Raw genomic sequence first — 27,622 nt, forward strand, 5'->3', positions numbered from 1 at the left:
TTTACCTCCTTAACCGCATTCTTGAACTTGACCTTTCCTAACCCATATTACGCATACTGTGCAGAACCTTACTTCACATGTAATACATTTTTTGGAACTTCTCTCATATTGTTCTCTGTTACTGCCATGTCTTCACACATTTTTTCCTGTCTGGAACATAGTCCTCACATTCCCCATTTCATCCATAGCCTGAGAAACATACACAGTGTCTGCTTTGCCAGTCTATCTCCTATATATCCTGTGGGGTTCAGGTTACTTACAAGTAATAGGTAAGTGCTTTTTTATGAGCAACATGTAATACACATGCACTGTGACTTCTTGCTTTATCTTCCATCTCTCTTACTTAGCATAAACTCAATAAAGGCAGTAACTGTATCTTTCTTGCTGATCATTTGATGAATTAAAGCTTAACAGTTTTTGGCACAGAGTAGATACTCAATAAATATCTAGAGAAGGAAGGAAGGGATAAAGAAAATATGACAGAAGGAAAGAAATTATTCAAAATTTCATACTTCCTGGCAGGCTAATAGGAAAATGAAATCTGTGGATTTTAAACCTCATCATATGAGTGTAAATGGGTCGTCAGTGATAGTGTCTAGGTCCAGGGCTAAAGTTACTGACTTTGTATGAAAATACTGTTTTTTTTCATTATTCCAAAATTCTGGAGTAGAGCCACCGGTTCTGTTCTATATCTTGAATATTGGATTTTATTCTCTTTATCCCTCTCCGGCATCTGCAATATTGGTTCTTTTAAATTTCTTCAAGCTGATTTTCCCAAAAAGAAAAAGAATATGACTACTGTTATTCTAATAGTTTACAATTAACAATTTCAATTTTCATTATGCTAATGGAGTTAAATGGAGAGGGAAAGGCTTGTTTCATTATATTCATAATCCATTTAACTCATTATCATTTTGAATAATAGAGTCACATAGAGGCTATAAGTTATGATTGTGAGCTTGGTTCACATGTGAGCTCCAACCCCAAGAGGGGACCATGACTTGATCTGGTTGAACCCCTTTTGCTAATCTCTGAATAGAGATTTTGCTTAACCCAAAATATACAAAATAAATAAGAACAGTAAAGGCACAACACTTAGGTCATAATGCAGAGGCATAAAAGGAAGATATGATGAAATTCATGTTAAGTTTTCCCTCTGTGTTTGTCAATATCCAGAAACTATTATACTGTTCAATCAGTTTTCTTAAAAGTATCAGTATTTGGTAATATGGCAGCAATTAATGTGAAGTAGGCTCCTTTTAATGATTTTCTAAATTTTCCATTATTTATATCTATTAGGATGCAGTTTAAAGCTAAGAAACCTATAAATTTTTAATCATATTCTTTAAGAATATGTGTAGTAATTCTTTAAGAATTAAGTGTAGCTTTGAGTTTGTACCTCTTATTATAACATTTTTTCATTGAGAATGGTATTTGTGTTTCTCAGCCAACAAATTTTGGACCACATAAAAGCTATTGGCAACTTAGAGTTGAAAATATTATTAAAACGTCAGCCCTACTATTTGGAGAAAGATAATTTTTTTCTAATTAAATAAATGAGACAAGTAGAGTCCTAATAAATTTAAGTGAATTTTTGAAGGCTGTGAGAAAAAAATAAGTGTTCCCTGAAAACCTATGTTTTTGTCTTTTTTCCAGTCACTTCTATATGGCCATGAGAACTAAGATTTATTTAGCACTTGCTGTGTGGCAGGCACAATTTAATAAGATTTGCATTTAGGAAACCATGTAAAACCCAAAGAAGGCTGAGGTAGTTGCTGGCATACAATATCCCATAAACGGAATATGAAATACAAAGGCATTAAACAACTTACCCAATGTAGTGTGGATTAGAATCGATGTTGGCCGGCGCCGCGGCTCAATAGGCTAATCTAATCCTCCACCTAGTGGCACCGGCACACTGGGATCTAGTCCCGGTCGGGGCGCCGGATTCTGTCCTGGTTTCCCCTCTTCCAGGCCAGCTCTCTGCTGTGGCCAGGGAGTGCAGTGGAGGATGGCCCAAGTCCTTGGGCCCTGCATCCCATGGGAGACCAGGAGAAGCACCTGGCTCCTGCCTTCAGATCAGCGCAGTGCGCTGGCCACAGCCCGCCAGCCATGGCGGCCATTGGAGGGTGAACCAATGGCAAAAGGAAGACCTTTCTCTCTGTCTCTCTCTCTCTCTCACTGTCCACACTGCCTGTCCAAAAAAAAAAAAAAAATTGATGTCTATATCTGATCCATGAGACACTAGAGCATACATTTTAAAGCAAAACTCAATACTTCTTCATGGAAGTTCTATTTCAAAACAGATTGAAGTTACCAAAGATGAGAATACTTAGTAATTTTGTGCAAATTTCAACTGCAAAATGTGCAGTCAAAATATTAGCAGGGCCCAAGATGTTCAAATTCAGTGCTCTTTCTAAAACATGACGCTTTATTCATCTATTTTAATGATGTTTTCTTTTTTTTTTTTTTATTTGACAGGTAGAGTTATAGACAGTGAGAGAGAGAAAGAGAGAGACAGAGAGAAAGGTCTTCCTTTCATTGATTCACTCCCCAAATGGCTGCCATGGCTGGTGCTGCGCCAATCCGAAGCCAGGAGCCAGGTGTTTTCTCCTGGTCTCCCATGTGAGTGCAGAGTCCTAAGCACTTGGGCCATCCTCCACTGCTCTCCCAGGCCACAGCAGAGAGCTAGACTGGAAGAGGAGCAACCAGGACTAGAACCCGGCGCCCATAAGGGATGCCAGCCCTGCAGGCAGAGGATTAACCAAGTAGAGCCATGGCATCGGCCTCCAATGTTGGTCTCTTTCAATCATGTTGCAAACAAGATAAGAAGATAACAATAAATCTAGACCTTTAAATTCTCAAGGATTTGTCTCTTTGCTCAGTCAACAGATAGAGAACCTCACTGAACATCAGGGACCATCCTAGAGACCAAGTTAAAGCTAAATCAAATAAACAACATTTTACCTCCTATAACTTCTTGCTTTGTATCCTAGAGGGACTCATTCAATTCTATCCATACTCAGCTATAACATTGAGTTAGCGATTCTCCAGCTATTAACACTGGGAGAGCAATGGTTGTCTAGTGACTAATCAAAAGATTGTTAGCAAATAACATCTGATGCAGGTCTGACATATGATTGTCATTGATAAGCAAAAACTAGTAAATAAAATGAGTACTGTAGGTAATTAGTTTTATTGGTGTACTGAGGACGACTGTGTCATATCTGGCTTGGAAAGTCAAGGAGGCATTTACTCAGTGTCCTGTGTTCACTGGGAGAAGGCTTCCAATATCTACGGGAGAAAAGAAGGATGTTCCAAGAAGGAAAAGGTGTGAAATCAGAGCAGTTACTGACTCTATGTTAATGGGACACTTTTTCCCTATTAATATAAAGGAAACATAATAAATAATTGCTGAAAAAAACTGATATTGTCAGATCATTGGGACGGGATGGCAATATCTTAATTGTCAGACTTAGGAGTTCATATGTTTTTAAAAATGTTATTAATACAAAGTAACAGATTTTATGTATAACATAGATATAATTCCAAGAAGATAGCCATAAATACCTTTCTTTGATTTTCTCTCCCTCAATCCCTCTCCTTCCTTTCTTTTCTTTCCTTTAATTTTTGCAATAACATTATTTCAATTTGCTTTGTAATCACAAGCTTAATGCACCGCTAACCATAATGTGCAACAAGTAAAAAGTAGATAGGCTACTGTTCCATAGAAATATAGATGAGGGCTTTAAACAATAATCAAATCATAAGACGTCACTTTCATTCTTACGCTTCTTTGTATTCTATATTACCTACCATAATTTCGAGAAAACATGACATTTGTCTTTTAGTGTATCTAACAATGATGCAAATTACAATTTGTATGGTGGGGGCTATTTGGGAGCAGCTGACATAGGAATGTACAGATTAAGACACGTTTCTCCTAAATATGCTTGTCTTCATCCAAACGTGTGTGCATTTTTCAGGTTCTAATGTCACCATTTGTAAAGTTACTGTGGCCACCCTGGTTTTGTCGTCAGATGACTTAGTTCCAGTTGAGCTCCTCTGCTTACTCCGTTAAACAAATGAAAAGCCAAATTGTCACTTTTAAATAGAGTCCACACATAATCACATTTTGAAATGGTCCTTCTCTGGCAGAGGAGAAGCTGTGTGCATTATAATATTGAATTTTAAATAATATATTACACAAAATAGTTTCCAATTTGATTTGGGGGATATATTTTCATGAATTATTGAATATCTGATTATTGTAGAAAGCTTTAGCCATTATGCACTGAAACTGTCATTCTCTCAGCTCTGTGATATATGAGCTTTCTTATCAATATTTAAAGTCACAGCTCACCATGAGGTGTCTAAAAGCTGAGACAAGGATTAATCAGCAGTGACGAAGGCAAAATGCCTTCCATGCCCAGTGATGCTCTGGGCGAGTTTCCTAGCCTGCTTTCTGTGGATGTATCTCAAGTTCCAGCTCATCTTAGAGAAACTCACTTGGCAAAAAGAAGTTCTTAGTGAAAAATGAGAAGCTGATCCAATATAAAGAAGAAATTTATATGTACTTAAGGTTTATATTGTCTTTCAAAAACTTAACATTTTTTGCATTATATGATGTTTAATTGCAGCTCAATTGACAAAAAAAAATGCACTCAAGTTTGGCTTATTTGATTCTCCAACTCTAATGTTAGATCCCAGAAGGGAGGAACATTTCTTGTCTTGTTCATGATTATATCACAAAAATTATCTCTTTGGTATAGAGTACCAAAGACAGTTATTTTATGTATTGTTCTGTTCAATTAATGAAATATGTTTTATTGCCTTTGAAAGGAGAAATGAGTAAACAATGAATGAATGAATGAAAACTTAGTGTATGGTGTTCATTATACACTTTTGTGTAGAGTAGAATATGGTTTCTTTATTTTACTCAGAATATATATTTGTATGTTTGTGCCAGAAAACTATATACTGCGTGCATGTTTGTCACTTTACTTAATATTGTTAGCATCCTTTAGCACGCTAAACACATTTTTCCCTTTGTAGCTTTCATGTTTTTAGCAAATTGACATAGAGGTTAGTTATTTATACATACGATGAAGTATGCAAGCAAAGAAAAGACTAAATGTTTTAGAAAAACGTAATGAAAAAATTGTGTGGCCGGCGCCGCGGCTCACTTGGCTAATCCTCCTCCTGAGGCTCCAGGAGCCCGGGTTCTAGTCCCAGTTGGGGCGCCAGATTCTGTCCTGGTTGCTCCTCTTCCAGTCCAGCTCTCTGCTGCAGCCCAAGAAGGCAGTGGAGGATGGCCCAAGTGCTTGAGCCCTGCACCCTCGTGGGAGACCAGGAGGAAGCACCTGGCTCCTGGTTCAGATCCGTGCAGCGCCAGCCATAGCGGCCATGTGGGGGGTGAACCAATGGAAAAGGAAGACCTTTCTCTCTCTCTCTCTCTCTCTCTCTTTCTCTCTCTCTCTCTGTCTCTCTCTCTCTCTCACTGTCTAACACTTCCTGTCAAAAAAAATAAAAAAAAAAAAAAAGTGAAGTGTGGTCCATGGTAGAAAAGATCAGCCTAGGAAAGTAATATGAAGCTGATCTGGTGATGAATAAGAATAAGCTAGGTAATGCACATGGGATTAAAGAAGAAAAAGAATAGTGTTCCAGGTACAGGGAACAGCACTTTGTGAGGGCCCCCGCCATGCAACGTAAATGATAATAAACAATAATGCATTGCGCACCACTTAAAAACTTAAGAGTGGATCACATGTTGTGTTCTAATAATTAATTGAAATTTCCAAAAAAAAAATTAAAAAGTAAATGAAAGTAGGTGAGTTGTGGCATATTTGAAGAATCCCAAATCCCTGTCTCCTATATTGATGGAACTATTGTCTGACTTTTCAACACAATTGCATGTGTCTATTGAAAAAGCAAGTGGTGAAAGAAAGAAAAGTTTCAACATTCAGAATCTTAAGACCCAAACACATTTGACTCTCTCTCTGTATCTCAAGGTCTCTCTCTGCTTTGCTCACACATGCCAATATGGACCTTCCACATACAATTTTGCAAGATAATTCAGAGATCGAGAGACTCTTCATTTTAAATCTCATGTTGATTTCATTCTTCATGCCTGCAGCTCTGTGTCCCAAAACATATATTTACCATAGATAACTATCATGATGCTTTATTTGACAAAAAGCACTCTACTTCAAACCATGCATGATTTTGGCAACTCAATTGTAAAACATTTTTTATTTTCTTTTTTAGCAGATCTACTTATTTATTTGAAAGACAGTCAGCTTGGAGATTCCTCAGAAGCCTGAATATAACCCTACCATACAACCCAACCATCCCACTCCTTGGAATTTACCCAAAGGAAATTAAATTGGCAAACAAAAAAGCTGTCTGCACCTTCATGTTTATTGCAGCTCAATTCACAATAGCTAAGACCTGGAACCAACCCAAATGCCCATCAACAGTAGACTGGATAAAGAAATTATGGGACAGCCGGCGCCGTGGCTCAATAGGCTAATCCTCCACCTTGCGGCGCCGGCACACCGGGTTCTAGTCCCGGTTGGGGCGCCGGATTCTGTCCCGGTTGCCCCTCTTCCAGGCCAGCTCTCTGCTATGGCCAGGGAGTGCAGTGGAGGATGGCCCAGGTGCTTGGGCCCTGCACCCCATGGGAGACCAGGAAAAGCACCTGGCTCCTGGCTCCTGCCAGGATCAGCGCGGTGCGCCGGCTGCAGCGGCGGCCATTGGAGGGTGAACCAACGGCAAAAGGAAGACCTTTCTCTCTCTGTCTCTCTCTCTCACTGTCCACTCTGCCTGTCAAAAAAAAAAAAAAAAAAAAAGAAATTATGGGACATGTACTCTATAGAATACTATACAGCAGTCAAAAACAATGAAATCCGGTCATTTGCAACAAGATGGAGGAATCTGGAACACATCATGCTGAGTGAAATCAGCCAGTCCCAAAGGGACAAATATCATATGTTCTCCCAGATCAGTGACAACTAACCAAGCACCAAAAAGGAAACCTAGAAATGAAACAGACACTATGAGAAACAGTGACTTGATCAGCCCTTGTCCTGACTGTTGATGAACAACTTAATACTTTATCCCTTTTAGTATTTTTTGTCATACTTAATACTATTGGTTGAACTCTGTAATTAACACACAATTATTCTTAGGTGTTTAAATTTAACTGGAAAGTGATCTCTGTTAAATATAAGAATGGGAATAAGAGAGGGAGGAGATGTACAATTTGGGACCTACTCAATCTGACTTGCCCCAAATGGTAGAGTTAGAAACATGCCAGGGGATTCCAATTCAATCCCATCAAGGTGGCATGTACCAATGCCATCTCACTAGTCAAAATGATCAATTTCAGTTCACAATTGATTATAATGATAGGATTAAGAGTCAAAGGGATCACATAAACAAGACTAGTGTCTGCTAATACTAACTGACAGAATTAAAAAGGAGAGAACGATCCAACATGGGAAGTGGGATACACAGCAGACTCATAGAATGGCAGATATCCTAAACAGCACTCTGGCCTCAGAATCAGCCCTTAAGGCATTCAGATCTGGCTATAAAGCCCATGATTGTATTTTAGGAATGGAAAGCCAAGACACTCTGAAAGAAGAAGAAGAAGAAGAAGAAGAAGAAGAAGAAGAAGAAGAAGGAGGAGGAGGAGGAGGAGGAGGAGGAGGAGGAGGAGGAGGAGGAGGAGGAGGAGGAGGAGGAGGAGGAGGAGGAGGAGGAGGAGGAGAAGGAGAAGAAGGAGAAGAAGGAGAAGAAGGAGAAGAAGGAGAAGAAGAAGAAGAAGAAGAAGAAGAAGAAGAAGAAGAAGAAGAAGAAGAAGAAGAAGAAGAAGAAGAAGAAGAAGAAGGAGGAGGAGGAGGAGGAGGAGGAGGAGGAGGAGGAGGAGGAGGAGGAGGAGGAGGAGGAGGAGGAGGAGGAGGAGGAGGAGGAGGAGGAAAAGAAGGAGGAGGAGGAGGAGGAGAAGGAGAAGAAGAAGAAGAAGAAGAAGAGGAAGAAGAAGAAGAAGAAGAAGAAGAAGAAGAAGAAGAAGAAGAAGAAGAAGAAGAAGAAGGAAAAGAAGGAGGAGGAGGAGGAGGAGGAGAAGGAGACGAAGACCTAAATGAAAGATCTCTGCAAGTGAGATCCCAGTGGAAAGAACAGGTCATCAAAGAAGGAGGTACCTTTCTCTGAATGGAGGAGAGAACTTCCACTTTGACTGTGACCCTGTAACATAAGATCAGAGTCTGTGAACTCAAAAGGCTTCCACAGCCTTGGCAACTCATGAGAAGAGCCTCAGGTGATTACTGAGGCCAAAAACAAGAATGTCATTTTGTTAAGTCAACAACAGGAGTCACTGTGCACTTACTCCTCACGTAGGATCTCTGTCCTTAATGTGTTGTGCATTGTGATTTAATGCTATACCTATTACTCAAACAGTACTTTACACTTTGTGTTTCTGTGTGGATGCAAACTGTTGAAGTCTTTACTTAATATATACTAAATTGATCTTCTTTATATAAAAATAATCGAAAATGAATCTTGATGTGAATCGAATGGGAGAGGGAGCAGAAGGTGGGAGGGGTGCGGGTGGGAGGGAAGTTATGGGGGGGAAAAAGCCACTGTAATCCATAAGCTGTACTTTGTAAATTTATACTTATTAAATAAAAGTTAAAAAAAAGAAAGACAGTTACATAGAGAGAGATGAAGAGACAGAGAGAGGGAGAGAGAGAGAGAGAGAGAGAGAGAGAGAGAGAGAGAGAGAGAGAGAAAGATTCCATTTGCTATTTCATTCACCAAATAGCTGTTATCAATAAGAGTTGGGGCAGCTTAAAAGCATGAGCCATAAACTATCCAGATCTCCAACATCTCGTGGGGGCCAAGACAAGACACTTGGGCCATTATCTGCTGTTTTCCCAAGCACATTAGCAGGTCAGTGGATCAAAATTGAAGCATTCATTTCTCAAATCAATGTTCATGGGATGCTAGAATTGCATCTAGAGACTTAACCTGCTGCACACTACATTGGACCCCATACTTTCAATTTCTAGACAAAGTGTTTATCATTTTAAATAGAAGAAATATGATATATTTTCTTGTACATGTATACAAACACACACACATTCTTGATCTGTTCTCAAAACTCTGGAATTTCCCACCCCTCTGACACATGGCTGCCTTCCTGTATCTGACTTGTTTACCTTCCAGTCTTGACATCAGTGAAGCTCATATTCAAAACTATTTGTCAAGGAACTTAGTTTCTGTCTTCAAACAAACATGTAACAGTCCAGCTCTCTGCTGTGGCCCAGGGAAGGCAGTGGAGGATGGCCCAAGTGCCTGGGACCTGCACCCCTGTGGGAGACCAGGAGGAAGCACCTGCCTCCTGGCTTTGGATCAGCGCAGCTTGCTGGCCGTGGTGGCCATTTTGGGGGGTGAACCAATGGAAGGAAGACCTTTTTCTCTCTCTCTCTCACTGTCTAACTCTGCCTGTAAAAAAAAAAAAAAAAAAAGACAGAAAAAAAAGAAAAAAAAGCTGCAGTCTTCCAACTCACTCTCCCCAAGATTCAAACCAATTTGCTACCACTTTCCACTCCAATGTTTTCATCACTTCTAAATAATGTGTAGTATTTAATGATTCTTTCTGTTATCTCCCACCTATAAAAGTTGTCAATTTAGCCTTTTTGTACAAGTTACCATATGAATGGATTTCAAAAAGTTTTGCAGCAAAATACATTTCACTTTTAATTGTGTTTTGGTGAATTTTCTGAAGTACCCTGATATAGTTCACAAGCACATACTCCACTGTCATAATAAATTAACCTTGTATATCTGATTGCAATCTATACCCAGTTATTATGTTAATATAATTATGTATATGTTTTGCACTTAACGTACTGAAGTACTCTTCCATTTGTCCAATTATTTTTGTTTAAACTGCTTAATAATTATATCCTTCTGTTACTTAGTTTTCTGTGTACTTGTAATTATCCTTTCCATTTACAAACAGAGCTGTCAATCTGGTTACACACAAGTCCCACGTTTTTTCTTAGAGCCTCCTTTTTTTGGACTCCTTTGTACTTTTGCCCCAGTGTGATTAAAACAGCCCATATCTATGAATTCTGGCCTATCCTTCATCTTAATTTAGGGAATTCCTGCTATGGTTCTCCAGGGTTACATGTCATTCTTTTTGTTTAGTTCAGTTCTTGACACATATTTTCTAGTAACTTACAAAAAATATTTTGAAGTTTACCCTACAATAAAATTTACTTATAATAAATGTATTATATTTATTATATAAAATTTAATTAATAGTTTGACTTGATTTGTCAAGTTCAAATCCCATTCCTTCAGTTATTTGCAAGAATTCACCTATTATCTTCTAAGAAGCATGCTATCATTCCAAGCCCTGGTTCTTTCATTAGTTTTTCCTCTGCTTAGGAAGTTATGAGAAGTTATCTAAGGCATAGTAGAGGAGGAAACACTTCTAAACACTTGTAGCAAAACTAGCATTAAGCTAATACCATAGCTACACAAGAAAAATTTGAGAAAAATAATGAAAGACCAATATCTCTGACAGATATCAATGCAAAAATATTCAACAAAATACTAATAACTCTAATGAAACAGCACATTAAAAGGATTTTATACCATAATCAATTAGGATTTATCACCGATATGCAAGAGTGATTCGATATTTGCCCACCATTATATGTGACACATCAAATTCACATACATGTATGGACACACACACACACAATGGAATATTGTTCAGTCTTTAACATGAAGGAAATTCTTCTATTTTTAATGTGGAATAGGCTTGAGGAAGTTATACTAGGAAAACTGACAAATACTATATGATCTCACTTATATTTGGGATTTAAAAGAAAAGCCCAAATCACAATGAAAGAGTGTGAAATGATGGTTACCAGGAACTGATGAGTGGCAGCAAAAGGGACCTATTAGTCAAAGGCACAACTCTTCATTATAAAATAGGTAAGTACTGGCAACCTAACATGGTGACTATAGTTATGATAATGTATTGTAAACCTGAAATTTCCTGAGAGTAGATCTCAAATATTCTCATGACACGTAAGTGATAAAAACATTGAGATAACATATATGTTAGTCTTCTTGATTGTGATAATCATTTTTATATGTATACATATACCAAAACATTCTGTTGTACCCCTTAAGTATATACATTTTCTTTTTTGCCAACCATACCTCCACAGAGTTAGGAGGAAAAAAATTCTAAAAGCTAGGAATAAAGACAAATGTTCAAAAAGATTTTATCTTTAAATTCAGAATTCTGAAGTTTTATGCTGCTATTGGAGGGTACGAAGCTTTAAATTTTGCTTTGCTGGGGGCTGTCATTGTGGCATCACGGGTTAAGCTGCCATCTATGACAAGAGCATCCCATAAGAGAACTGGTTCAAGTTTCGGCTCCACTTCCAATCCAGCTCCCTGCTCTTTCTCTCTCTCTGCCTTTCAAATAAGCAGTAGAAGATGGCCCAAGTATTTGGGTCCTTTAACCCATTGGGAGATCCAGATAAAGTTCAGGCTGCTGGCTTCTTTTGCACTAGGTCCAGGCATTGTGGGCTGCAGGGGCCCAGGTATTTGGACCATCTTTCATTGCCTTCCCAGGCCATTAGTAGGGAGCTGGAAGTGGAACAGTCAGAACATGAACTGGCACCCATATGGAATGCCAAGGCCTCTGGGGGCTACCTTACCCACTAAGTCACAACACTGACCCCACTGGGGAATACTTTACATCATATGCATACAATCATTCCATTGTATCAGGCAATTACGTTTTCCATTTCTTTGTGTTTGCTTTGTATTTGGAGTGTACCAGTTTCTCTGGCTCAGCTCTTTAGAGAGGATATAATACACTTTCTTGAACTAGGCAATGCATTGCACTGAAAAACAACAGAACCTGTTATATGTAGCTACTGTGTGCTGGTGCCTATTATCCACCCCCTCTTCACACAAACACTACCTTTCTTAGTCTCTTGTAATTACTGTTTTTTGAAAAGATTTAATTATTTGTTTGAAGGCATTAGCAGGAAGCTGGATCAGAAGGGGGATAGTCAGAACTGGAAAAGGTGCTCTAGTGTTCAATGCCAACACCACAAGCTGCAACTTAAACCTCTGCATCTCAATTCTGGCCACCTATAATCACCATTCTAAATGCACTTAAAAACACCAATTTTATTATTGTTTAACTTCCTGTGTATGAAATATAACGTGTGATATTTATCCTACTGTGTCTGGTTTATTTTGCTTACTACAATTATCTTCATTCCATCCATATTTTGCTGCTGCAAATATCAGGATTTCATTGTTTCTTATGTTTGACTAATATTCCACTGGGTGTGTACATCATGTTTTCTTTATCCTTTCCTCCAGCAGTTGCTGCCTAGATTGTTTCAACGTCTTGGCTATTGTGACTAGTGCTGCAATAAGCCTACAAGTGCATTTATCTAATGCTGATTTCATTTCCTTTGAACATACACCAAGAACAGGAATGGATAGGTCATGTGGTAGATCGATTTCTAGTTTTTTGGGGAACCTCCATATTTTCTCCATAATGGCTATACTAATTAGCGTTGCTACCAACAGTGTATTAAGGTTCTTTTTCTTATACATCTTTGCCTACTTTTTTAATGTTTTGTCTTTTTCACAATAATAATTCTAACTGGAGTGTGATAATCCCTTGTTGTGGTTTTGATTTTAATTTACTCCTGTTGTAGAATTTGGAACTTCAGGTGCACTTTTACTTGAAGTCAAGGACTGTAGCGATCAGGACTTGTAAAGAAACCAAGCATGTCAGTGCTCCGACCAAAGCTTCTGACTCTCTGAAAGCCTTCCTCCTTGTCTTCTGGGTGGTTGGATGTGCTGGCCCTCCTCAGATTGCATGACTTCATCCTCGAGTCTTTTGAAATAACTAATGTTAAGCCCCTTAAAGGAGACCACCTGTTCAGTGCAGTAGGAAGAATCACCAGCAACAGAGGTAAAACCAAATTCACCATAGAGAATGGGACATGGGCATGGATAGTTTTGGCTGATGTGAAAGTTCATACCCTTGACTCTTTCCAAAACATCAAGATGGAGAGAACTGCCATCTGCAACCTCACCCTGGGAAATCCTCCCTCAAAGGTTTATGGCAGGGGCTATTGTGGTGTAGCGGGTAAAGCTACCACTTGCAGTGCTGACATCTCATATGGCCACCGGTTCAAATCCTAGATGCCTCAGTTTGGATCCAGCTCTCTGCTCTGGCCAGAGAAGGCAATAGAAGATGGACCAAGTGATTGGGCCTCTGTACTTGCTTGGGAGACCCAGAAGAATCTCCTAGCTCCTGGCTTTGGATCAGCTCAGCTCCTGCTATTGTGGCCATCTGAGGAGTGAGCCAGCGGATGGACTCTCTCTCTCTCTCCCTCCCCCTGATTCTGCCTCTCTATAGCTCTTCTTTTCAAATAAATAAATAAAATCTTTTTAAAAAAGTGGTTTATGGCAACATTCGAGCTGTGGCTAGCAGATCAGCAGATTGATTCTGATGTCAACTCTGAGTCTCTTTATCTTGTCCTTGGACTCCAAAGAAAAAGACCTGACAGTCTACAGGCCATCAAAAGAAACCATGTCATTTTGCACCTCAGTCACTTCTTCATTTTTAGCCAGAAGCATGGACACTAAGGTTTAACAGTTTCACACTCAGTAGCTTTCAGAGCAATATAAATGTCAATATCTAACACTGATTATATGCATAATCTTTTCTTTTCTCTTTAAAACACATGTAGCAGATTTGCATGGAATGTAAATCTTTTATTTGGTGTAAACTTCTGGCTTAAACAGTTCTGTATGAATGTGTTAGTTTTTATTTATAAATTTATAACTTTTTATGAATTTACAAACATTTTTTTCTGTATAAATTGTAATTAAAAGAACCATCTAAGAAAAAAGGAATAACATCTCTATGTATAGTTATTTTTTCTATAACTGTCAAACATTGATAACGCATTGACAACCATAATTATGTTTCTGTCATTCTCCCTATATTTTGAACAGTTTTCTCTTTATGTATTATGAAGTTTTATTTCATCCTTTTGAAGTTATCAATGCTGCATTATCATCTCCAAGAGTTCTTGTTATCACTGGGCAACTTTTGCATCACATTTGAGCAATTCTGAGTATATATCTTCAGCACTTTTACCATAAATTTGTGAGAGTTTATTTGCCTATTTTTATTGCTATCATTTCTGTAATTTTTTTGGATTAGAAAAACTACTGGTAAGAAATGAATAATAGAATATTCTATTTAAAGCCACCATACCCATTGCATCTTGATTGGAGGAACTTAGGATATCATTGTAGAATATTGTAATACTATGTCAATTATCATCCCTTTTATTGAGCTAAAATTTATTTTATTTTTGTTTATTTTTATATAATTGCATGTATAGATCTTGTTTGTTTCATGTTCTAGAACAATTTGAGAATAAATAATTTTTGAATTATTAAACATTATTTCAAAATCACTGATAGATATTAACATAAAATATAATAAGGGCATACACTCATTTACGACTTTAAACTATTTGACATTTTATCTTTTCCTTTCTCTACATTTCCATAACAAATTAATATAATTTGAAAGCAGATAATCATATTTTTCAAACAAATTTTATTTGGTTAGAGTTAAAAGGAGCATTCATAGTAGCTATGTATTCATTAATAACTGCTCCATAAATATTTACTTTTACCCCATTATAGCAATTATTTTATCTTTTAAAATGCATCACATTTTAATAGGTATTAACTAATGATTCTATTTAAGAGAACACAGCAAAATATACTCCACAAAAATAGGAGAACAAGAAAATGAACAGGCTTGAAACAAAGTATGCCCAAAGCCAGTAATGAATAAAATCATAGAGTGTTTTTAAAAAAAATTTATTTATTTATTTGAAAGTTAGAGTTATACACAGAAAGGAGAGTTAGACAGAGAGAGAGAGACAGACAGACAGACGACAGAAAGTCTTCCATCTGCTGATTCACTCTCCAATTAACCGCAATGGCCAGAACTGTGCTGTTCCGAAGGCAGGAACTAGGAACTTCTAGGTCTCCCATGTGGGTGCAGGGACTCAAGGACTTGGGCCATCTTCCACTACTTTTCCAGGCTCTAGCAGAGAGCTGGATTGGAAGTGGAGCAGCTGGATCTAGAACAGGTGCCCATATGGGATGCTGGCACTGGAGGCAATGGCTTTACCTGCTATGCCACAGTGCTGACCCCTAAATATACTCTTAAAATTACCAACAGTCCCTTAAAATCAAATATCATGAATTATTCTAATGGAGAAAGTCCATAGAAATCCTTTTCGAATTTATAAATAAAACACCATGTCCATAGAGTACTATTCAATTTTATATATTTTTAGAAATGCATTAGCACAAGAAATGTGAGGAGAGTTTTAAGGGAAGATAGGGTTAGGCGAGTATATTGATGTATATGTTTGGAGACAGAAATTTATTTGCAAGTGCCAAATCAAGATCTGCTTTAAAAAATTAAACTAATAAAGTAGATAAACAACAAAAATGTGGACATCAATTTATGATAGCTAAAATATACAGAAGCCTTACCACATGTCAGTTACTATTTTAAGTGTTTCTCTTTGGCTAACTCATTTAATATTCATAACTATTTCTTTTTCAAAAATTTTATTTATTTATTTGAGAGGCAGAGTTACAGAGAGAGAGAGAGAGAGAGAGCCAGAGTTGAGCCCTTCCAAAGCCAGGAGCCAAGAGTGTTTTCTGGGTCTCTCAAGTAGTTGCAGGGGCCCAAGCACTTGGACCATCTTCCAGTCCTTTCCCAGGCCTTAACAGAGAGCTGGATTGGAAGAGAAGCAACCAGGACACAAACCAGTGCCGATATGGGATGCCAGTGCCGCATGTAGAGGCTTAGCCCTCCCTCCATACCACAGCGCCCACCCCAATATTCATAACTATTTCTAGGATATAGGTCCATTTTCCAGATTAGGGCTCCGAAGCACACAGGCAAAATTTAATTGCTAAGGACATAAAAGTAGGTAGTGGCTGATCCATGATTATATCCAGGTGGTCTCCTTCCAAGGTTCTGTGCTTCTGAAATCTATTCTAAACTGCCAAGAAAAATATTAGCATAATAACAATTACCACTTGGAAAACATGCTTAAAAATCCTTTCATAATAGCAATAAGATGTGAAATATTGAGACATCAATAGAATAGGCAATATGCAGCCATGAGTAAATCTATAAAATATTATTAGAGAGAATTTTAAAAGAAGATTTGATTAAATGGCTGGATACAGTATGTTCTTGAATGGAAAGAACAATATTGGAAAATTGTCTATTAACCTTGATTTTAGCTTAAATTGAATTCAAATAGAAATCCACCATCTTATATTTGAAACTCAATTAAATTATTTTATTTTCATTTGGAAATGTAAGTAGATGGAATGTCCATTATTCAATAAAAGAATATCAATAAGAGTAGTCTAATCTTACCAGATAAAAGTTATGTTATATAAAAATAAAAAATATAAAACAATACAATTAAATGAGAGTATATTAACACATGGTTAATATGAGTCTATTATGCTTTTGGTTGATTGTTACTGTGACTAACCACTTGCGACCAGCTTCAGTGATAAAGAAGGAGCAATTGTTTCACATAACTGAAAAAATCAGAAATATATGGGCTCAGGGACACTTTAATCAAAGAGTTAATTTTCATTTCTTTGAGGTTTTCTTTGCCTTCTCCTCAATTTCAGCTTTTTTTTTTTTTTTTTTTTTTTTTTACAGGCAGAGTGGACAGTGAGAGAGAGAGAGACAGAGAGAAAGGTCTTCCTTTGCCGTTGGTTCACCCTCCAATGGCTGCCGCGGCCGGCGCACTGCGGCCGGCACACTGCACTGATCCGAAGGCAGGAGCCAGGTGCTTCTCCTGGTCTCCCATGGGGTGCAGGGCCCAAGCACTTGGGCCATCCTCCACTGCACTCCCTGGCCACAGCAGAGAGCTGGCCTGGAAGAGGGGCAACCGGGACAGAATCCGGCGCCCTGACCGGGACTAGAACCCCGGGTGCTGGCGCCACTAGGTGGAGGATTAGCCTACTGAGCCGCGGCGCCGGCCCTCAGCTTTTTTTTATTTATTAATTTATTTCAAAACAGAGAGAGAGAGAGAGAGAGTCATGCAGAGAGTTCCCATCTGCTAATCCACTCCACAAATGCCAGCAACAGCCAGAACTGGGCCAGGAACTCAATTCATATCTTCCACATGGGTGACGGAAGTCATTTGTTGGAATCATCACTGCTGCCTACCAGAGTATCCATCAGCATGCAGCTGGGATCAGGAGCTGGGCACTGAACTGGAGCCATTCTGATATAGGATAAGATTGGGTGTTCTAACCAACAACTTCACTTTTGGCTAAATGCCCATTCCCAGTTTTCTTGCTTGCTTCTTTCCTTCCTTTTCCTTTGTTGGTTTGAAAGACACAGACAGACACACACATGCACACACACACACACACAGAGAGAAAGAGAGAGAGAGAGGGTTCATCTATCTTCTGGTTTGCTTGGCAAATACCATCAACAATAGGGGCTGGGCTAGTCAGAAGAAAAACACCACAAACTCAGTCTGGATTTTTCATGTGAGCAGCACAGATCCAACTACTTGAGACATAACTGCGAGCCAGAATAGGTATGGAACAGTGATACAAACTCAGCATTCAAATGTGGGATGCAGGTGCTTCAGGCAGCATCTTCTCCACTGTGCTAAGTGCCCACACTCGTCCGCTCTTCTGCTTTATTTCTAACTGATCTTCCCTCTTAATATTGCAAGCTGGCCACCATTAGCAAGTAAGCCTCCATGTTTTATTATTATAACAATATACTAGACCTCGTGGGGTTCCACTAGCATTGAACAAAACATTTTATTTAAGTTCTACATGGGTCTTTATGAATCAATATGACGAGCAGGGTTGCCCCATGTTGTGCACTAGATTAGGGTCCTACTGTCTACTGGGATGTGGTTTTGGCTTTCCAGGGGGAACATCTCACTGCAGTTGTTTGGAATGGTGAGATGGAAAGGAGGCTGCGTAGGCAAAGATGAAACAGGTACTATATAAGGGATCTTCATGAAGTTCATGAAAATGAAATGAAAAGACTAGTTTATATTTCATGGAAAACATTTATATCCATGCATACTATGGATTATCAAAAAGTTCATGGAAATATATACCATGCAAATACTAAGTACATAGAGATAGTTATGAAATCACAACTGTGCTAGAATATTACTTTATGAATATTTTAAAAGTAAAATAATAGTCATGTTCATTATTATTTTAATCATTAGTATTACACACTGAGAATTCATTTAATTCAAAGCTATGGTATTATAGCTAACATGGAAACATTGATAAAGTGAGCTGAAGAGATTGGTCTGAAATAGATAAAGCTGCATTTTAACACATGAGCTGATAACAGGTGGTTATTTATCAAGCTTTTGATACCAAGCAAAGAGGAAGCCATTTTAAATTGGCTTAAAAATAAAATGATTTATTATTTCTTCTAATTGAAAAATGTGGAAACATTACTATTCTCATTTTATAGATAGAGAAATGGAACACTAAGAAAGTTTAAATAAGTTTCCTGCAGGCTGTGGATTCAAGGGAATTTTAATCCATATTTCTGACTCCTTAGGTTTCATTCTTCTGTAGGATTCCATTATCATCTTATTTTCTTACTAGGAAAAATTCACTCAAATTTCTGTAATATAAGCTGTTCAAGGAAAAATATGATATGATTTTTTATAGAAGATTACAACAAGGAAATAAATGAATGCTCTCTTACTATCTGAAAATGTGATTCCATTTGTGAAAAAAAGTCTGTGAAATAACTGAAATACTACACAAAGTAGTTCAGGTTCATTTTTGAATATGTCAAGGCATTAAAAAGAGGAGAATTTATTTGCTAAGGAAGAGGAGGATATTTTCTTTGGAACTTCTGAGATCAGGTAAGGGACACTTGTGAGAAGAAAAGATATTTGAAAAAATAGCATGGAGAGCTGGGAGAAGATGAAAGAGAGTGTTACAGCACATATTTGGAGGAGAAGAGGTAGTCATGGCAGAGAATAGGGAGGCCAGAGGCTTTGCAGGGTGCTCTGCTACTGTGATATAACCCTTCTCTGACTCCTCCTCACACTTTAAATCTTAAATAAGATTGGCATCTATATATTTACAAAACGAAAGAAACAAAACTACCTACATTTCAGCATGATACAAAGGAGAGGAAAAGATCTAGAAACAGAATGAAGGATGATATTCTCAAAAAACAAAAGTACTTTTTAAAAATACACTGAAAAATTCTGGGTTGGGGTGGGATATAAATGGTTATGGACCTCCAAAATCCTTGAAATTAGGGGTTCTTGTTAATTCTTCTCTGAAGGCCAGAGATTCCTCCTGCTGTTCTTATTGATGCATTTGTAAATGAAGTCCAAACGAAACTGATGCACTCCTTAACTCCCCCTTTAATATTCTTTCAAGCAATTTTTACTGATCCCTTGGCATCTTATCAAACTCTGGGGATTCTAACCCCAAAAATCAGTTTCCCAGTTTTGTGGGGTTGGCACTATATAAGAGAATTACAACCATCAGTAAGCAACAAATTCGATGATTTTTATTATTTTAACTAAAATTATTAGATGTGATACCAAAGAGAAACATAGGAGCTAAGAGACCATATGCTCTGCATGGCATTGTTGTCCTGCTCTGGGCACAGCTTCTTGAGGAAATGGAATGTTGGTGGGTCCTTGGTGAGTGTGATGGGAGAGTGTATTCAGAAGGCTGGCATGGGTGATTAACTGGGAGATGAGCAAGCAGTGGAGGGAGATGGGCAGGCTTAAAGGTCTATAGAAGCCAGAGATACACATCATGGCAGGTCCTTTACCAAGGTTAGAATTTGCTGAAAGAGTTTTGGAACCAATTAAAAAGTATTTGTCCATCATGAGTGGAAGAAAAAGGAGTCCAGTGGTGTGCATGACATTAACATAAACGTATTCTTAAAAGGACCGTGCAGGTCGATGATTCAGACTTCAATTCTTTGTCCTGGTCTGGAAACAATTCTTAAGCTGTCTCCATCAGCAGCAGCTAGAAAATAGCACCATTTAAAATTTGTATTTAAAAAGTCACGTGACAAAATAAACTCTCAAACTCAGTCTCACTTGCCCCGTGCTTCAGAGGACCCTAAAAGAGAGAAAAGAGGATGTGGGAGCAGAATGAACTAACTTCATTAGACAAGAGAATGAGAGGTGCTCAAGGAAGTGGAGACTAGTTGAGGCTCCAAGAATCTGTGGTGTGCGGCCACCTTGAGAACCCTCGCCCTCATGCTGAAAGAATGCTATTGATGGAACACCATGGACATGCATGAGGCCATTATCCTCATTCATCAACATCCTCCACCACTGCCACCTTGAAATGCCTCTGGTGCTGACTTAGTGCATTTGCTCTAAGCCACATTTTCTCTCATTGATGATTGTAAAGCTGCGCACGTGTCTGGGAGGCTCAGTGACTCAGAAAACTTGGGTGTGGGGGCCGGATTGAATCTGGAGAAGGATTACCTCTTGGCTAGGTATTTATTTATTTATTATTTATTTATTTATTTCCACTGGCCCTTGTCTTTTTTTTTTCCTGTTTTGTTTTAGAGGAGAAAACAGATTCCATAGAGACAGAATCTTAATAAAACCTGAAATTTCGAGGTGATGGAGAATACCTCAGGATCACCAAAATAACTCTCTCTTATTCTAAGAATATGTGGCAATTTTCTTGACTCAAGATTCAGACTCAGAAGTCAGGAACTCAGTCTTGGAATCTGTTCCTCAATGAATCCACAGAAGATTGGAAAACAGTGATAGAGATGGCAGGGTGGCAATAGGGGAGAAATGTTATAAGACCAGGTGGTAGTTCCTTATATGGGCAGCAATTGAGAGCTCATTACGTTTGTCAATTGGTTTGTGATCTGGGTTGTTTTTAAGAATCCGGCTCCTAGAAGAAGTTTAAGCTATTTTAGAAATTATTTTATTTTGGGTAAGGAATACAATTTCATGCATTTAATGTCTATAGACTTGGGAACATGATGATTCCTCCCCCCCAACACACACACCTCCCTCCCACCCATGCTCCTGCCCTTCTTCCAGTTAACATCACGGTTGAGTGACAGGCATGGGTAACAATTGTTTTCCTACAGGAAGTTGCTGTTGTTTTCAGTCATTTTTACATTTATGTAGTGCTTCCTAAAGGATCTTCTCAGATCCTACCCACTCTTATCCTCAGAATAGCACTGTGAGTTTAACAAGACAGCTTTGAAAGCGGAAGCTCAAAAAGATCAAGTGAGTTTCCTTAAGCTACCAGCTGTTAAGTGTCACAAAAAGGTCTTAAAATGTGGCTTTTCTGTCCTCAGGTCTATATTAAGATTCCTAACTTTAACTTTAGCAAAAAAAAAAAAAAGACAAAATAAAATAAAAAGAGAGAGTAAGAGAGGAAATGTTTCAACATCTATCCTAGAAAAGAACACTGGCCCTTCATGGTTAGGTCAGAGGCTTAAATTATCTCATTTGGAAGTTGTATCCAAGTCACTTTTTTGGCTGATGGCTAATTTTCATCCTTAACTTCCTAAATTAAGGACATATTCTTATGTATCCACCTGTATTTTTCTCTTCTGTGACATTCAATCATGAAATTCTACCTGTGTTTATTTTTATTTGCAGATTTATTTATCTGCTATCCTACTAATGTTTTTAAGGTCCATGGTATAAGAGTCTATATGTGAACTGCTCATATAGAACTAAAACTACATAGAAAGTTGCTTGTCTTCCAAGACTGTAAGTTCCATGTTGTATTTTCCAACGTATGCTCAATTGTAAGCAAAGAGAAAATGCTCGGTTAATAACTTGTCACATGAGTGAATGGAGAGTCACTAACTTCTCTGAAGTTCAATTTAAGATGGAGTTCTTGGGGCCAGCGCCATGGCTCACCTGGTTAATCCTCTGCCCACGGCACTGGCATCCTATACGAGTGCTGGGTTCTAGTCCTGGTTGCTCCTCTTCCAGTCCAGCTCTTCTGTGGCCTGAGAGGGCAGTGGAGGATGGCCCAACTGCTTGGGCCCTGCACCCTCATGGGAGACCAGGAGGAAGCACCTGGCTCCTGGGTTTGGATCGGCGCAGCGCTGGCCATTGCAGCCATTTGGGAGGAAGGAAGACCTTTCTCTCTGTCTTTCTCACTGTCTATAACTCTATCTGTCAAGAAAATAATAATAATAAAAAAGATGAAGTTCTTAACATCTGCCTTAAAAATTGTGTTTTGAGAGAAAATGTATGAAAAATGTCTAGCACATTTCCTCGCATATGTCAGCATTCAAAATATCAGATCCCTGATACTGGTGATATCCACGTCAGAGTTTCAGAGTTTCCACTTACACCTAGCACAGCTCCAGAGAACTTTCTGGTGGCTGCTTTGTATGAGCTAGATGTGAAGGCATGGGTGGAAGAATTGCGTTCTTAGCAGTAAGTATTAATTCAGCGGGTAGCTGCTGCTCGCTGTTTTTGTATGGCAGTCTTCCAGCTGTTGAATGGAAAATGCCCGACCCTCAGTGTTTAAAAATACCCTGAGACTGATTCATTGTTGGTTGCTGACAGGCAAGGGGCATGTGTGCTACTTTATACCCTGACCCTGCACTCAAAACAGAATAACACAGCAATTGATTTCCTCTCCCTCCCATTAACAGTTCTGTAGATGTTGTAATTGTATTAATGAACATTTTTATAACACTTTAGGATTTAGAAAGCACTTTCACATAGATTCTCTCATTTCAGCCTTCACAATCTTTCAAAGGTTGGAGTGAGATTCATGTGAGCAAATAAATGGTTGCGTACTGACTTAGAGCCTTCTGTAGTAAAAGAGGATAACCACACTTTCCCCATTAGTGTTCCCATCTTCCACATATGGAAATAGTTTTGGAAAATCAAGGTCAATTTCCCAAGGACATTGAGCTAATAAAGGTGAAAGCCAGTCCCGTATGAAAGACATGGAATTCTGGAGCAAGTTGCGTTGGTCAGTGTGAGCTCTTAGTCTATATATCATAGACTAAGTGCTTTAATCTATACTTTCATTTCCTACAGTTCAAGAGGCTGAATATCCAAGAATCCAGGTAAGCAGATCAAGGTGAGAGTCCAGTTCCTCATTGCAAGTAAATGTCATGTCCTTAGAGACTCACGTGACAGCAGGAAAAAAGGACAAAAGTTCTCTTATGTTTTAGTTTTGTAAGGACACAAGTTTCATTCATCAAAGCCTATTCCTAACTGTCTGTCAGTGGCCCCACTCAGGATTTAATCCCATTTAAAATTAGTTTTCACTGTATGAATTTAAGGGTTGGGGGCACACATATTCGGGCTACAGTACCAGTGGTCATCAAGCTACTTATGGTTAGCAGGAGGTTGGAGTGGGATACTTTCTATCTAAATTTCCCTCATGGAACTCTGTTAGTTTGCTAGGATGGCAATAACAAAATATCACAAACTGAGTGGCTTAGTCACAGAAATGTGTTTCCAAAAACTTCTGGAGGCTAGAAGTCCTGAATCATGATGGCAGCAGGAGTACATTCCTGGTGAGGCCTCTCTCCTGCCTTGCAAATGATCACCCTCTTGCTGTATCTTCACATGGTTTTCTCTTCATGCACACTTGGCATCCTTTTTTTGTGTGCAAATTTCACTTTTTGTAAGGGCACCAGACAAATTGGATTAGGGCATATGCTATTCCTTTTACTTGATGTAACTATCATTCTATCTTCAAACACAATCATATTCTGATAGGCAAGAGGTTAGTATCCAAAACAAGTGAATTTTTGAGAAGCACATTTCAATCCACAGCAGGACCAACAACCAAAAAAGTGTGCAATCAGTCCTCATTATGCAGGATCATTTATTTTTTTAAGGATTTATTTTATTCATTTGAAAGATAGGGTTACAGAGAGAGGTAGAGACAGAGAGAGAGGCCTTCCATCCGCTGGTTCACTCCCCACATGGCCTCAACGGCCAGAGCTGCGCCAATCCAAAGCCAGGAGCCAGGAGTTTCCTCTGGGTCTCCTACGTGGGGTACAGGGGCCCAAGCTTTTGGGCCATCTTCTACTGCTTTCCCAGGCCATAGCAGAGAGCTAGATTATAAGAGGAGCAGCTGGGACTTGAACCGGTGCCCATAGGGGATGCCAGCGTTTCAGGCCAGGGCTTTAACCCACTCTGCCACAGCGCCGGCCCCTAATGCAGGATTTATAAAGTAAAGGGTTCCACAAGTTTTAAACCCTTCAAGTAGAAAGACATCAAAAAGAAAGCATAGGAAGGAGAGACCACTGCAAAGAGATGTGTTGGAAAAAAAAGTATAGAAATATATCCAAGACTGTTCATAGTAGGATTATTCACAGTAGCCAATCCCTCCCCGCAATAAAAAGTTAGAAGCAGCCTAACTCTTCCAATTTATGAATAGAAATATTATATTTGAATAGAAATGGCAGAGTACTATTCAGTCATTAAAAGAAATGAGGTACTGGGGGCTGGTATTGTGGTGTAGCAAGTAAAACTGCTCCCTGCGACGCCAGCATCCCATATGGGTGTCAGTTCATACCCTGACTTCTCCACTTCCATTCCAGCTCCCTGCTAATGGCCAGGAAAAGTTGGTGGAAGAGGGCACAAGTGTTTGGGCCTCTGCTACCCACGCGGGAGACCTGGTTGAAGTTGCTAGCTCCTGGTTTCAGCCTGGCCCAGCACAGGTCACTGTGGCCATCTGGTGAGTGAACCAGCATACAGAAGATTTTTCTCACTTCTTCTCTTCCTCTCTCTCTGTAACTCTGACTTTCAAAGTAAATAAATAAGTCTTTGAAAACAAAGGAAATGAGGTAGGTACATAATATACAGAAGAACATTGTACTATTTAAAAGAAATTAGTCACAATGGGCCATATAATGTATGATTGTATTTCTACGAAATATTCAGAATATATATGTATATATATATTCAAAGGGATTGAAAGAAGATTAGTAATCTCCAATGGATAGGGAGATTGGGATATGGGGAAAGACAGCTTAGTGAATGTGGGGTCCACTTTTCTTTTTCATCCAGCTCTCCTACTCATTGACTAAGTTATATGTGTAATAAGTTAAAATAACACCTGTGTGATACAATGGTCTGAGAATTTTTTCTTTGCTACTACAGGTACGTGGCTTGAACCAGCATCATTGTCATCCCCTGGAAGCATGTTAGGAATGTAAATCTCAGGCTCCATCCTTTGTTTACTCAACAGAATCTACACTTGATCAGGTCACAAGAGATCCATTTACAAATTAAGGTGGAGAGACACACTTGATGAAATGATATGATGTATGTTACATTGCTTAGTGCAGCACCTGGCCTATTTCAAAAAACTCAATGAAAGTTTGTTCATTCATTCAACAAACATGAATATGTACAGATTTAGTTGGGGCCAGGAGTCATTTTAAGCATTGGGACTATAGTAGTTAATAAAACTGCTGGGGACCCTAAATTCATGGAGTTTATCTTTTAGGGGAGGAGATGGACGATAGATAATCAAATAAATATGTAAATTAATTTCCGAATAGTTAAGAGTCACAGCCAATCAAACTCAATCCAATTATCTATATGTATATATATGTGTATATATATATCTGTGTATGTTTCTACATATATATTATACATATATGCATATATATACATGTTACATATATGTATATATAATGTAAACATGAGTTACATGGAATTTTGTAGGTATCTGTAGGGGATAGAAAGAGAACAGGTATCTGCCCTATTAGAATGGCTCTCTTTCCAAAGTGCCATGCTGATTTCTTACTTAACATGAGTGAAGAATAAATACTTCATTAGGACCAGAAAAAATAGGAAATCACAATACATTTTATAAAAATCATTATTATAAGAACACTTCAAGGTCTCTGCTTGAAGAACCACAGGCTTACATTTGTCTGTATGCACAAAACAATTGCTGGTTGAATGCATTTTTTCCCTTCACAACACAGGGTAATTGTAGAATCCTCCAAGCAGATGAGAACTTCGAAGAAGTAAGTGAGGTCCATCCCCCGAGGGTTAATGGTTATTCTGGAGAATTCATAACACACAAGTTTTGCTCACATCACTAACCTCATCCAAGTACTCCTGTGTTTTAACTGAAATCAAATTTATTATAGAGAATGAAAGCTTATTGATGAGTACATGGGCACATAAAAACACATGAACATGTACACACTGCAAATGTACAAAAGCAAATGTGTGTGTAGGGTGAATGCACAATGTACTAGATAAGGAGAACAATATGAGTCTTAAAAGAGTACTGACTTACATGCTCAGGGTATATGTGTTGATCTGGGGTGGGAGAATTCCTGTGTGCTTCACTTATTTTCTGATTTTCCATGCCATCTGATTGTGCATGAGATTTGTTCCTTCTTAATGGACTTTCTGATCCAGTGGAAAGGAAATCACTGCCTTTTTATTCCCCATTCTGGTGCAGCACGATGGCATATATGTTCTACTCTAAACTAGTAATCCAGAAGAAAATTGAATCCAAATATACAAATGATCCCCTATATGGCATACAAGTGTACATTGGATTAGCCTTCACTTGGGACACATTCATCCTACGATTAATTTGAGACCTTTCTCTATTCCTGGTTATAGCTTTCTGCTAACTCACATCCTGGGAAGCTCAAGTAACTGGCTGAGCTTACCCACATCTAAGGCTCAGAATCAATCTGGGGCTCCCAGCTATACTCTGACCCCAGCCCTTGCTGTTGAAGGCATCTGAGGAGTGAACCAGTGGATGGATGATACCTCTGTCTGGTGCTGTTTCCAAATAAGTAAGTAAGTAAATATTTGAAGAATCTCTTCGATGTAACAAGCTAACTTCTATCCTATTTCACTAGAATTACTTCTTTATATATAATCTTTGGAATAATTTAGAAAATCTTTACTGAAGTCATTGTTGCAATCCATGGTTCAGATGAAGAAATATAATTGGGAAAAATGGTATCAGGAATTCTTAACAAGTTCACTTATATTTCTCTGTTGTCACTGTACTTCTGCTCATGATTTCACTTCTCACTTATTGTGTGTTGTCTCACTGAATAGCAAATCTAGACTGAAATAGATTATTATCAGATTTGTCATTATGTACTGTGATTGGACGATGAATCTGCCCCCTCCATCAAGGGGACAGCAGAGAATTGAGAAAATTATGAAGTACCTAATTTAACTTCTCAATTTAATTTTAATCTGTATCTGTATGCTATAAAATTAATTGTTCTGAGTGGTTATTTTGTGTGTACAGTACATGGTTCTTCAAACAGCAGTTGCTTTGGGTGTTTTTATTATTAATAGTGATGCAATCATATTTTGTGTGTGCTCAAGTACAAGAATAATTTTCAGCCTGCGGCGTGGGCACACCAGATTCTGTCCTGGTCGCTCCTCTTCCAGTCCAGCTCTCTGCTGTGGCCCTGGAG

The 27,622-nt window shown here is 38.5% G+C and overlaps 1 pseudogene; it reads left to right on the top strand.

The window, feature by feature from the left end:
- The window catches only part of LOC103352044 (RNA-binding protein PNO1 pseudogene), a 137,245-nt pseudogene extending 123,671 nt beyond the window's left edge, over window positions 1-13,574 (top strand).
- Window positions 13,575-27,622: the final 14,048 nt, after the last annotated feature.

Source organism: Oryctolagus cuniculus, chromosome 1, assembly GCF_051225735.1.
Source record: "Oryctolagus cuniculus isolate XC-2025 breed Fujian yellow rabbit chromosome 1, ASM5122573v1, whole genome shotgun sequence".
Taxonomy (NCBI): Eukaryota; Metazoa; Chordata; class Mammalia; order Lagomorpha; family Leporidae; genus Oryctolagus; species Oryctolagus cuniculus.